We start from the raw sequence: 12,932 nt of genomic DNA, 5'->3' as shown, positions 1-12,932 counted from the left end.
CACCCGGAGGAAACCCACGCAAACACAGGGAGAACATACAAACTTCACACAGATAAGGCCATTGTTGATATAAGTACTGGCTCTGCTTACCATTGTCCAGTCTAGTACATAACTGTATTAATGCTGTGAAATATTATTACTTTGAATGCCTTAAATATGCAAGAGCGCATTTGGGTAAGTTTATGCTAATAAAAGATATATGCACTTTTCTTGCCTACCCATACTATTTAATAACCACCAAAAATTAAGCAATATGTAAGCACTGCTTCCAGTTGAAATCAGTCTGTCTGTCTGTCTATCTATCTATCTTTCTATCTTTCTATCTATCTATCCGTCTGTCTATCTTTAAAACTGAAAGACATCCATTAAACATACACAATGACAGCATATTTAGTGTGTAATTGATGCTAAAACACAATTCTCACTCTCCTAATATAGCTGATTTTTGACAATGAACTGCATTTTTCATGTGAAGCATTTGATGTCATAAAGATGTAAACCTCACAAAGCAATTCTGTCACTGGTCAGTTTGCTTGACAGACATCTGACTTTAAGGTACTAGCCAATGGAAACATGGTGACATGTAAATATGAAAGCACATTAGGACAAAATATGCAATAAGATAGAGGCAAAGGGAGATGGCTGCTGGGAATGTATTTCATTTATCCCAGAAAATCTTTAAATCTAAGTATTAATACTACGTTGATGTACTTTTGAAATTGGAGAGCTACTTTTTACTAAAAGTACATCTCCCTTATATAATTAAGTATAATGCAGACCTGCTCAAAAACTTAGTATAATTAAAGAAGTCTTATGCAATAAATGATGATGATGAGAGCTGCTTATGTGAATGTCTATAGTGGTTTTCTCTACCAGTGTCATTGTATTAGACAACTGTTATCAAACTTAGCAATAATGATGCATTAATCTGCCAATCAAGTGTGAAAGCTGGCTATGTGCATAGGCATAGTAAACACATATCATCATCATCCTCATTATCATTTATTTATATAGTGTCACTAATAGTGCAGCGCTGTACAGAGAACCCATTCACATCAGTCCCTACCCTATTGGAGCTTACAGTCTAAATTCCCTAATATAGACACACACTCACACACAGACAGAGAGGGAGAGACTAGGGTCAATTTTGATAGCAGCCAATTAACCTAACAGTATGTTTTTTGGAGTGTGGGAGGAAACCCACGCAAACACAGGGAGAACATACAAACTTCACACAGATAAGGCCATTGTTGATATAAGTACTGGCTCTGCTTACCATTGTCCAGTCTAGTACATAACTGTATTAATGCTGTGAAATATTATTACTTTGAATGCCTTAAATATGCAAGAGCGCATTTGGGTAAGTTTATGCTAATAAAAGATATATGCACTTTTCTTGCCTACCCATACTATTTAATAACCACCAAAAATTAAGCAATATGTAAGCACTGCTTCCAGTTGAAATCAGTCTGTCTGTCTGTCTATCTATCTATCTATCTATCTATCTATCTATCTTTCTATCTTTCTATCTATCTATCTATCTATCTTTCTATCTTTCTATCTATCTATCTATCTATCGGTCTGTCTATCTTTAAAACTGAAAGACATCCATTAAACATACACAATGACAGCATATTTAGTGTGTAATTGATGCTAAAACACAATTCTCACTCTCCTAATATAGCTGATTTTTGACAATGAACTGCATTTTTCATGTGAAGCATTTGATGTCATAAAGATGTAAACCTCACAAAGCAATTCTGTCACTGGTCAGTTTGCTTGACAGACATCTGATTTTAAGGTACTAGCCAATGGAAACATGGTGACATGTAAATATGAAAGCACATTAGGACAAAATATGCAATAAGATAGAGGCAAAGGGAGATGGCTGCTGGGAATGTATTTCATTTATCCCAGAAAATCTTTAAATCTAAGTATTAATACTATGTTGATGTACTTTTGAAATTGGAGAGCTACTTTTTACTAAAAGTACATCTCCCTTATATAATTAAGTATAATGCAGACCTGCTCAAAAACTTAGTATAATTAAAGAAGTCTTATGCCATAAATGATGATGATGAGAGCTGCTTATGTGAATGTCTATAGTGGTTTTCTCTACCAGTGTCACTGTATTAGACAACTGTTATCAAACTTAGCAATAATGATGCATTAATCTGCCAATCAAGTGTGAAAGCTGGCTATGTGTATAGGCATAGTAAACACATATCATCATCATCCTCATTATCATTTATTTATATAGTGTCACTAATAGCGCAGCGCTGTACAGAGAACCCATTCACATCAGTCCCTACCCTATTGGAGCTTACAGTCTAAATTCCCTAATATAGACACACACTCACACACAGACAGAGAGGGAGAGACTAGGGTCAATTTTGATAGCAGCCAATTAACCTAACAGTATGTTTTTTGGAGTGTGGGAGGAAACCACAGCACCCGGAGGAAACCCACGCAAACACAGGGAGAACATACAAACTTCACACAGATAAGGCCATTGTTGATATAAGTACTGGCTCTGCTTACCATTGTCCAGTCTAGTACATAACTGTATTAATGCTGTGAAATATTATTACTTTGAATGCCTTAAATATGCAAGAGCGCATTTGGGTAAGTTTATGCTAATAAAAGATATATGCACTTTTCTTGCCTACCCATACTATTTAATAACCACCAAAAATTAAGCAATATGTAAGCACTGCTTCCAGTTGAAATCAGTCTGTCTGTCTGTCTATCTATCTATCTTTCTATCTTTCTATCTATCTATCCGTCTGTCTATCTTTAAAACTGAAAGACATCCATTAAACATACACAATGACAGCATATTTAGTGTGTAATTGATGCTAAAACACAATTCTCACTCTCCTAATATAGCTGATTTTTGACAATGAACTGCATTTTTCATGTGAAGCATTTGATGTCATAAAGATGTAAACCTCACAAAGCAATTCTGTCACTGGTCAGTTTGCTTGACAGACATCTGACTTTAAGGTACTAGCCAATGGAAACATGGTGACATGTAAATATGAAAGCACATTAGGACAAAATATGCAATAAGATAGAGGCAAAGGGAGATGGCTGCTGGGAATGTATTTCATTTATCCCAGAAAATCTTTAAATCTAAGTATTAATACTACGTTGATGTACTTTTGAAATTGGAGAGCTACTTTTTACTAAAAGTACATCTCCCTTATATAATTAAGTATAATGCAGACCTGCTCAAAAACTTAGTATAATTAAAGAAGTCTTATGCCATAAATGATGATGATGAGAGCTGCTTATGTGAATGTCTATAGTGGTTTTCTCTACCAGTGTCACTGTATTAGACAACTGTTATCAAACTTAGCAATAATGATGCATTAATCTGCCAATCAAGTGTGAAAGCTGGCTATGTGTATAGGCATAGTAAACACATATCATCATCATCCTCATTATCATTTATTTATATAGTGTCACTAATAGCGCAGCGCTGTACAGAGAACCCATTCACATCAGTCCCTACCCTATTGGAGCTTACAGTCTAAATTCCCTAATATAGACACACACTCACACACAGACAGAGAGGGAGAGACTAGGGTCAATTTTGATAGCAGCCAATTAACCTAACAGTATGTTTTTTGGAGTGTGGGAGGAAACCACAGCACCCGGAGGAAACCCACGCAAACACAGGGAGAACATACAAACTTCACACAGATAAGGCCATTGTTGATATAAGTACTGGCTCTGCTTACCATTGTCCAGTCTAGTACATAACTGTATTAATGCTGTGAAATATTATTACTTTGAATGCCTTAAATATGCAAGAGCGCATTTGGGTAAGTTTATGCTAATAAAAGATATATGCACTTTTCTTGCCTACCCATACTATTTAATAACCACCAAAAATTAAGCAATATGTAAGCACTGCTTCCAGTTGAAATCAGTCTGTCTGTCTGTCTATCTATCTATCTATCTATCTATCTATCTATCTTTCTATCTTTCTATCTATCTATCTATCTATCTTTCTATCTTTCTATCTATCTATCTATCTATCGGTCTGTCTATCTTTAAAACTGAAAGACATCCATTAAACATACACAATGACAGCATATTTAGTGTGTAATTGATGCTAAAACACAATTCTCACTCTCCTAATATAGCTGATTTTTGACAATGAACTGCATTTTTCATGTGAAGCATTTGATGTCATAAAGATGTAAACCTCACAAAGCAATTCTGTCACTGGTCAGTTTGCTTGACAGACATCTGATTTTAAGGTACTAGCCAATGGAAACATGGTGACATGTAAATATGAAAGCACATTAGGACAAAATATGCAATAAGATAGAGGCAAAGGGAGATGGCTGCTGGGAATGTATTTCATTTATCCCAGAAAATCTTTAAATCTAAGTATTAATACTATGTTGATGTACTTTTGAAATTGGAGAGCTACTTTTTACTAAAAGTACATCTCCCTTATATAATTAAGTATAATGCAGACCTGCTCAAAAACTTAGTATAATTAAAGAAGTCTTATGCCATAAATGATGATGATGAGAGCTGCTTATGTGAATGTCTATAGTGGTTTTCTCTACCAGTGTCACTGTATTAGACAACTGTTATCAAACTTAGCAATAATGATGCATTAATCTGCCAATCAAGTGTGAAAGCTGGCTATGTGTATAGGCATAGTAAACACATATCATCATCATCCTCATTATCATTTATTTATATAGTGTCACTAATAGCGCAGCGCTGTACAGAGAACCCATTCACATCAGTCCCTACCCTATTGGAGCTTACAGTCTAAATTCCCTAATATAGACACACACTCACACACAGACAGAGAGGGAGAGACTAGGGTCAATTTTGATAGCAGCCAATTAACCTAACAGTATGTTTTTTGGAGTGTGGGAGGAAACCACAGCACCCGGAGGAAACCCACGCAAACACAGGGAGAACATACAAACTTCACACAGATAAGGCCATTGTTGATATAAGTACTGGCTCTGCTTACCATTGTCCAGTCTAGTACATAACTGTATTAATGCTGTGAAATATTATTACTTTGAATGCCTTAAATATGCAAGAGCGCATTTGGGTAAGTTTATGCTAATAAAAGATATATGCACTTTTCTTGCCTACCCATACTATTTAATAACCACCAAAAATTAAGCAATATGTAAGCACTGCTTCCAGTTGAAATCAGTCTGTCTGTCTGTCTATCTATCTATCTTTCTATCTTTCTATCTATCTATCCGTCTGTCTATCTTTAAAACTGAAAGACATCCATTAAACATACACAATGACAGCATATTTAGTGTGTAATTGATGCTAAAACACAATTCTCACTCTCCTAATATAGCTGATTTTTGACAATGAACTGCATTTTTCATGTGAAGCATTTGATGTCATAAAGATGTAAACCTCACAAAGCAATTCTGTCACTGGTCAGTTTGCTTGACAGACATCTGACTTTAAGGTACTAGCCAATGGAAACATGGTGACATGTAAATATGAAAGCACATTAGGACAAAATATGCAATAAGATAGAGGCAAAGGGAGATGGCTGCTGGGAATGTATTTCATTTATCCCAGAAAATCTTTAAATCTAAGTATTAATACTACGTTGATGTACTTTTGAAATTGGAGAGCTACTTTTTACTAAAAGTACATCTCCCTTATATAATTAAGTATAATGCAGACCTGCTCAAAAACTTAGTATAATTAAAGAAGTCTTATGCCATAAATGATGATGATGAGAGCTGCTTATGTGAATGTCTATAGTGGTTTTCTCTACCAGTGTCACTGTATTAGACAACTGTTATCAAACTTAGCAATAATGATGCATTAATCTGCCAATCAAGTGTGAAAGCTGGCTATGTGTATAGGCATAGTAAACACATATCATCATCATCCTCATTATCATTTATTTATATAGTGTCACTAATAGCGCAGCGCTGTACAGAGAACCCATTCACATCAGTCCCTACCCTATTGGAGCTTACAGTCTAAATTCCCTAATATAGACACACACTCACACACAGACAGAGAGGGAGAGACTAGGGTCAATTTTGATAGCAGCCAATTAACCTAACAGTATGTTTTTTGGAGTGTGGGAGGAAACCACAGCACCCGGAGGAAACCCACGCAAACACAGGGAGAACATACAAACTTCACACAGATAAGGCCATTGTTGATATAAGTACTGGCTCTGCTTACCATTGTCCAGTCTAGTACATAACTGTATTAATGCTGTGAAATATTATTACTTTGAATGCCTTAAATATGCAAGAGCGCATTTGGGTAAGTTTATGCTAATAAAAGATATATGCACTTTTCTTGCCTACCCATACTATTTAATAACCACCAAAAATTAAGCAATATGTAAGCACTGCTTCCAGTTGAAATCAGTCTGTCTGTCTGTCTATCTATCTATCTATCTATCTATCTATCTTTCTATCTTTCTATCTATCTATCCGTCTGTCTATCTTTAAAACTGAAAGACATCCATTAAACATACACAATGACAGCATATTTAGTGTGTAATTGATGCTAAAACACAATTCTCACTCTCCTAATATAGCTGATTTTTGACAATGAACTGCATTTTTCATGTGAAGCATTTGATGTCATAAAGATGTAAACCTCACAAAGCAATTCTGTCACTGGTCAGTTTGCTTGACAGACATCTGACTTTAAGGTACTAGCCAATGGAAACATGGTGACATGTAAATATGAAAGCACATTAGGACAAAATATGCAATAAGATAGAGGCAAAGGGAGATGGCTGCTGGGAATGTATTTCATTTATCCCAGAAAATCTTTAAATCTAAGTATTAATACTACGTTGATGTACTTTTGAAATTGGAGAGCTACTTTTTACTAAAAGTACATCTCCCTTATATAATTAAGTATAATGCAGACCTGCTCAAAAACTTAGTATAATTAAAGAAGTCTTATGCAATAAATGATGATGATGAGAGCTGCTTATGTGAATGTCTATAGTGGTTTTCTCTACCAGTGTCATTGTATTAGACAACTGTTATCAAACTTAGCAATAATGATGCATTAATCTGCCAATCAAGTGTGAAAGCTGGCTATGTGTATAGGCATAGTAAACACATATCATCATCATCCTCATTATCATTTATTTATATAGTGTCACTAATAGCGCAGCGCTGTACAGAGAACCCATTCACATCAGTTCCTACCCTATTGGAGCTTACAGTCTAAATTCCCTAATATAGACACACACTCACACACAGACAGAGAGGGAGAGACTAGGGTCAATTTTGATAGCAGCCAATTAACCTAACAGTATGTTTTTTGGAGTGTGGGAGGAAACCCACGCAAACACAGGGAGAACATACAAACTTCACACAGATAAGGCCATTGTTGATATAAGTACTGGCTCTGCTTACCATTGTCCAGTCTAGTACATAACTGTATTAATGCTGTGAAATATTATTACTTTGAATGCCTTAAATATGCAAGAGCGCATTTGGGTAAGTTTATGCTAATAAAAGATATATGCACTTTTCTTGCCTACCCATACTATTTAATAACCACCAAAAATTAAGCAATATGTAAGCACTGCTTCCAGTTGAAATCAGTCTGTCTGTCTGTCTATCTATCTATCTATCTATCTATCTATCTATCTTTCTATCTTTCTATCTATCTATCTTTCTATCTTTCTATCTATCTATCGGTCTGTCTATCTTTAAAACTGAAAGACATCCATTAAACATACACAATGACAGCATATTTAGTGTGTAATTGATGCTAAAACACAATTCTCACTCTCCTAATATAGCTGATTTTTGACAATGAACTGCATTTTTCATGTGAAGCATTTGATGTCATAAAGATGTAAACCTCACAAAGCAATTCTGTCACTGGTCAGTTTGCTTGACAGACATCTGATTTTAAGGTACTAGCCAATGGAAACATGGTGACATGTAAATATGAAAGCACATTAGGACAAAATATGCAATAAGATAGAGGCAAAGGGAGATGGCTGCTGGGAATGTATTTCATTTATCCCAGAAAATCTTTAAATCTAAGTATTAATACTATGTTGATGTACTTTTGAAATTGGAGAGCTACTTTTTACTAAAAGTACATCTCCCTTATATAATTAAGTATAATGCAGACCTGCTCAAAAACTTAGTATAATTAAAGAAGTCTTATGCCATAAATGATGATGATGAGAGCTGCTTATGTGAATGTCTATAGTGGTTTTCTCTACCAGTGTCACTGTATTAGACAACTGTTATCAAACTTAGCAATAATGATGCATTAATCTGCCAATCAAGTGTGAAAGCTGGCTATGTGTATAGGCATAGTAAACACATATCATCATCATCCTCATTATCATTTATTTATATAGTGTCACTAATAGCGCAGCGCTGTACAGAGAACCCATTCACATCAGTCCCTACCCTATTGGAGCTTACAGTCTAAATTCCCTAATATAGACACACACTCACACACAGACAGAGAGGGAGAGACTAGGGTCAATTTTGATAGCAGCCAATTAACCTAACAGTATGTTTTTTGGAGTGTGGGAGGAAACCACAGCACCCGGAGGAAACCCACGCAAACACAGGGAGAACATACAAACTTCACACAGATAAGGCCATTGTTGATATAAGTACTGGCTCTGCTTACCATTGTCCAGTCTAGTACATAACTGTATTAATGCTGTGAAATATTATTACTTTGAATGCCTTAAATATGCAAGAGCGCATTTGGGTAAGTTTATGCTAATAAAAGATATATGCACTTTTCTTGCCTACCCATACTATTTAATAACCACCAAAAATTAAGCAATATGTAAGCACTGCTTCCAGTTGAAATCAGTCTGTCTGTCTGTCTATCTATCTATCTTTCTATCTTTCTATCTATCTATCCGTCTGTCTATCTTTAAAACTGAAAGACATCCATTAAACATACACAATGACAGCATATTTAGTGTGTAATTGATGCTAAAACACAATTCTCACTCTCCTAATATAGCTGATTTTTGACAATGAACTGCATTTTTCATGTGAAGCATTTGATGTCATAAAGATGTAAACCTCACAAAGCAATTCTGTCACTGGTCAGTTTGCTTGACAGACATCTGACTTTAAGGTACTAGCCAATGGAAACATGGTGACATGTAAATATGAAAGCACATTAGGACAAAATATGCAATAAGATAGAGGCAAAGGGAGATGGCTGCTGGGAATGTATTTCATTTATCCCAGAAAATCTTTAAATCTAAGTATTAATACTACGTTGATGTACTTTTGAAATTGGAGAGCTACTTTTTACTAAAAGTACATCTCCCTTATATAATTAAGTATAATGCAGACCTGCTCAAAAACTTAGTATAATTAAAGAAGTCTTATGCCATAAATGATGATGATGAGAGCTGCTTATGTGAATGTCTATAGTGGTTTTCTCTACCAGTGTCACTGTATTAGACAACTGTTATCAAACTTAGCAATAATGATGCATTAATCTGCCAATCAAGTGTGAAAGCTGGCTATGTGTATAGGCATAGTAAACACATATCATCATCATCCTCATTATCATTTATTTATATAGTGTCACTAATAGCGCAGCGCTGTACAGAGAACCCATTCACATCAGTCCCTACCCTATTGGAGCTTACAGTCTAAATTCCCTAATATAGACACACACTCACACACAGACAGAGAGGGAGAGACTAGGGTCAATTTTGATAGCAGCCAATTAACCTAACAGTATGTTTTTTGGAGTGTGGGAGGAAACCACAGCACCCGGAGGAAACCCACGCAAACACAGGGAGAACATACAAACTTCACACAGATAAGGCCATTGTTGATATAAGTACTGGCTCTGCTTACCATTGTCCAGTCTAGTACATAACTGTATTAATGCTGTGAAATATTATTACTTTGAATGCCTTAAATATGCAAGAGCGCATTTGGGTAAGTTTATGCTAATAAAAGATATATGCACTTTTCTTGCCTACCCATACTATTTAATAACCACCAAAAATTAAGCAATATGTAAGCACTGCTTCCAGTTGAAATCAGTCTGTCTGTCTGTCTATCTATCTATCTATCTATCTATCTATCTTTCTATCTTTCTATCTATCTATCCGTCTGTCTATCTTTAAAACTGAAAGACATCCATTAAACATACACAATGACAGCATATTTAGTGTGTAATTGATGCTAAAACACAATTCTCACTCTCCTAATATAGCTGATTTTTGACAATGAACTGCATTTTTCATGTGAAGCATTTGATGTCATAAAGATGTAAACCTCACAAAGCAATTCTGTCACTGGTCAGTTTGCTTGACAGACATCTGACTTTAAGGTACTAGCCAATGGAAACATGGTGACATGTAAATATGAAAGCACATTAGGACAAAATATGCAATAAGATAGAGGCAAAGGGAGATGGCTGCTGGGAATGTATTTCATTTATCCCAGAAAATCTTTAAATCTAAGTATTAATACTACGTTGATGTACTTTTGAAATTGGAGAGCTACTTTTTACTAAAAGTACATCTCCCTTATATAATTAAGTATAATGCAGACCTGCTCAAAAACTTAGTATAATTAAAGAAGTCTTATGCAATAAATGATGATGATGAGAGCTGCTTATGTGAATGTCTATAGTGGTTTTCTCTACCAGTGTCATTGTATTAGACAACTGTTATCAAACTTAGCAATAATGATGCATTAATCTGCCAATCAAGTGTGAAAGCTGGCTATGTGTATAGGCATAGTAAACACATATCATCATCATCCTCATTATCATTTATTTATATAGTGTCACTAATAGCGCAGCGCTGTACAGAGAACCCATTCACATCAGTTCCTACCCTATTGGAGCTTACAGTCTAAATTCCCTAATATAGACACACACTCACACACAGACAGAGAGGGAGAGACTAGGGTCAATTTTGATAGCAGCCAATTAACCTAACAGTATGTTTTTTGGAGTGTGGGAGGAAACCCACGCAAACACAGGGAGAACATACAAACTTCACACAGATAAGGCCATTGTTGATATAAGTACTGGCTCTGCTTACCATTGTCCAGTCTAGTACATAACTGTATTAATGCTGTGAAATATTATTACTTTGAATGCCTTAAATATGCAAGAGCGCATTTGGGTAAGTTTATGCTAATAAAAGATATATGCACTTTTCTTGCCTACCCATACTATTTAATAACCACCAAAAATTAAGCAATATGTAAGCACTGCTTCCAGTTGAAATCAGTCTGTCTGTCTGTCTATCTATCTATCTATCTATCTATCTATCTATCTTTCTATCTATCTATCTATCTATCTTTCTATCTTTCTATCTATCTATCTATCTATCGGTCTGTCTATCTTTAAAACTGAAAGACATCCATTAAACATACACAATGACAGCATATTTAGTGTGTAATTGATGCTAAAACACAATTCTCACTCTCCTAATATAGCTGATTTTTGACAATGAACTGCATTTTTCATGTGAAGCATTTGATGTCATAAAGATGTAAACCTCACAAAGCAATTCTGTCACTGGTCAGTTTGCTTGACAGACATCTGATTTTAAGGTACTAGCCAATGGAAACATGGTGACATGTAAATATGAAAGCACATTAGGACAAAATATGCAATAAGATAGAGGCAAAGGGAGATGGCTGCTGGGAATGTATTTCATTTATCCCAGAAAATCTTTAAATCTAAGTATTAATACTATGTTGATGTACTTTTGAAATTGGAGAGCTACTTTTTACTAAAAGTACATCTCCCTTATATAATTAAGTATAATGCAGACCTGCTCAAAAACTTAGTATAATTAAAGAAGTCTTATGCCATAAATGATGATGATGAGAGCTGCTTATGTGAATGTCTATAGTGGTTTTCTCTACCAGTGTCACTGTATTAGACAACTGTTATCAAACTTAGCAATAATGATGCATTAATCTGCCAATCAAGTGTGAAAGCTGGCTATGTGTATAGGCATAGTAAACACATATCATCATCATCCTCATTATCATTTATTTATATAGTGTCACTAATAGCGCAGCGCTGTACAGAGAACCCATTCACATCAGTCCCTACCCTATTGGAGCTTACAGTCTAAATTCCCTAATATAGACACACACTCACACACAGACAGAGAGGGAGAGACTAGGGTCAATTTTGATAGCAGCCAATTAACCTAACAGTATGTTTTTTGGAGTGTGGGAGGAAACCACAGCACCCGGAGGAAACCCACGCAAACACAGGGAGAACATACAAACTTCACACAGATAAGGCCATTGTTGATATAAGTACTGGCTCTGCTTACCATTGTCCAGTCTAGTACATAACTGTATTAATGCTGTGAAATATTATTACTTTGAATGCCTTAAATATGCAAGAGCGCATTTGGGTAAGTTTATGCTAATAAAAGATATATGCACTTTTCTTGCCTACCCATACTATTTAATAACCACCAAAAATTAAGCAATATGTAAGCACTGCTTCCAGTTGAAATCAGTCTGTCTGTCTGTCTATCTATCTATCTATCTATCTATCTATCTATCTATCTATCTATCTATCTTTCTATCTTTCTATCTATCTATCTATCTATCGGTCTGTCTATCTTTAAAACTGAAAGACATCCATTAAACATACACAATGACAGCATATTTAGTGTGTAATTGATGCTAAAACACAATTCTCACTCTCCTAATATAGCTGATTTTTGACAATGAACTGCATTTTTCATGTGAAGCATTTGATGTCATAAAGATGTAAACCTCACAAAGCAATTCTGTCACTGGTCAGTTTGCTTGACAGACATCTGATTTTAAGGTACTAGCCAATGGAAACATGGTGACATGCAAATATGAAAGCACATTAGGACAAAATATGCAATAAGATAGAGGCAAAGGGAGATGGCTGCT

This window comes from Mixophyes fleayi, unplaced genomic scaffold (assembly GCF_038048845.1).
Source record: "Mixophyes fleayi isolate aMixFle1 unplaced genomic scaffold, aMixFle1.hap1 Scaffold_39, whole genome shotgun sequence".
NCBI lineage: Eukaryota > Metazoa > Chordata > Amphibia > Anura > Limnodynastidae > Mixophyes > Mixophyes fleayi.
This window is presented reverse-complemented; position numbering follows the sequence as displayed.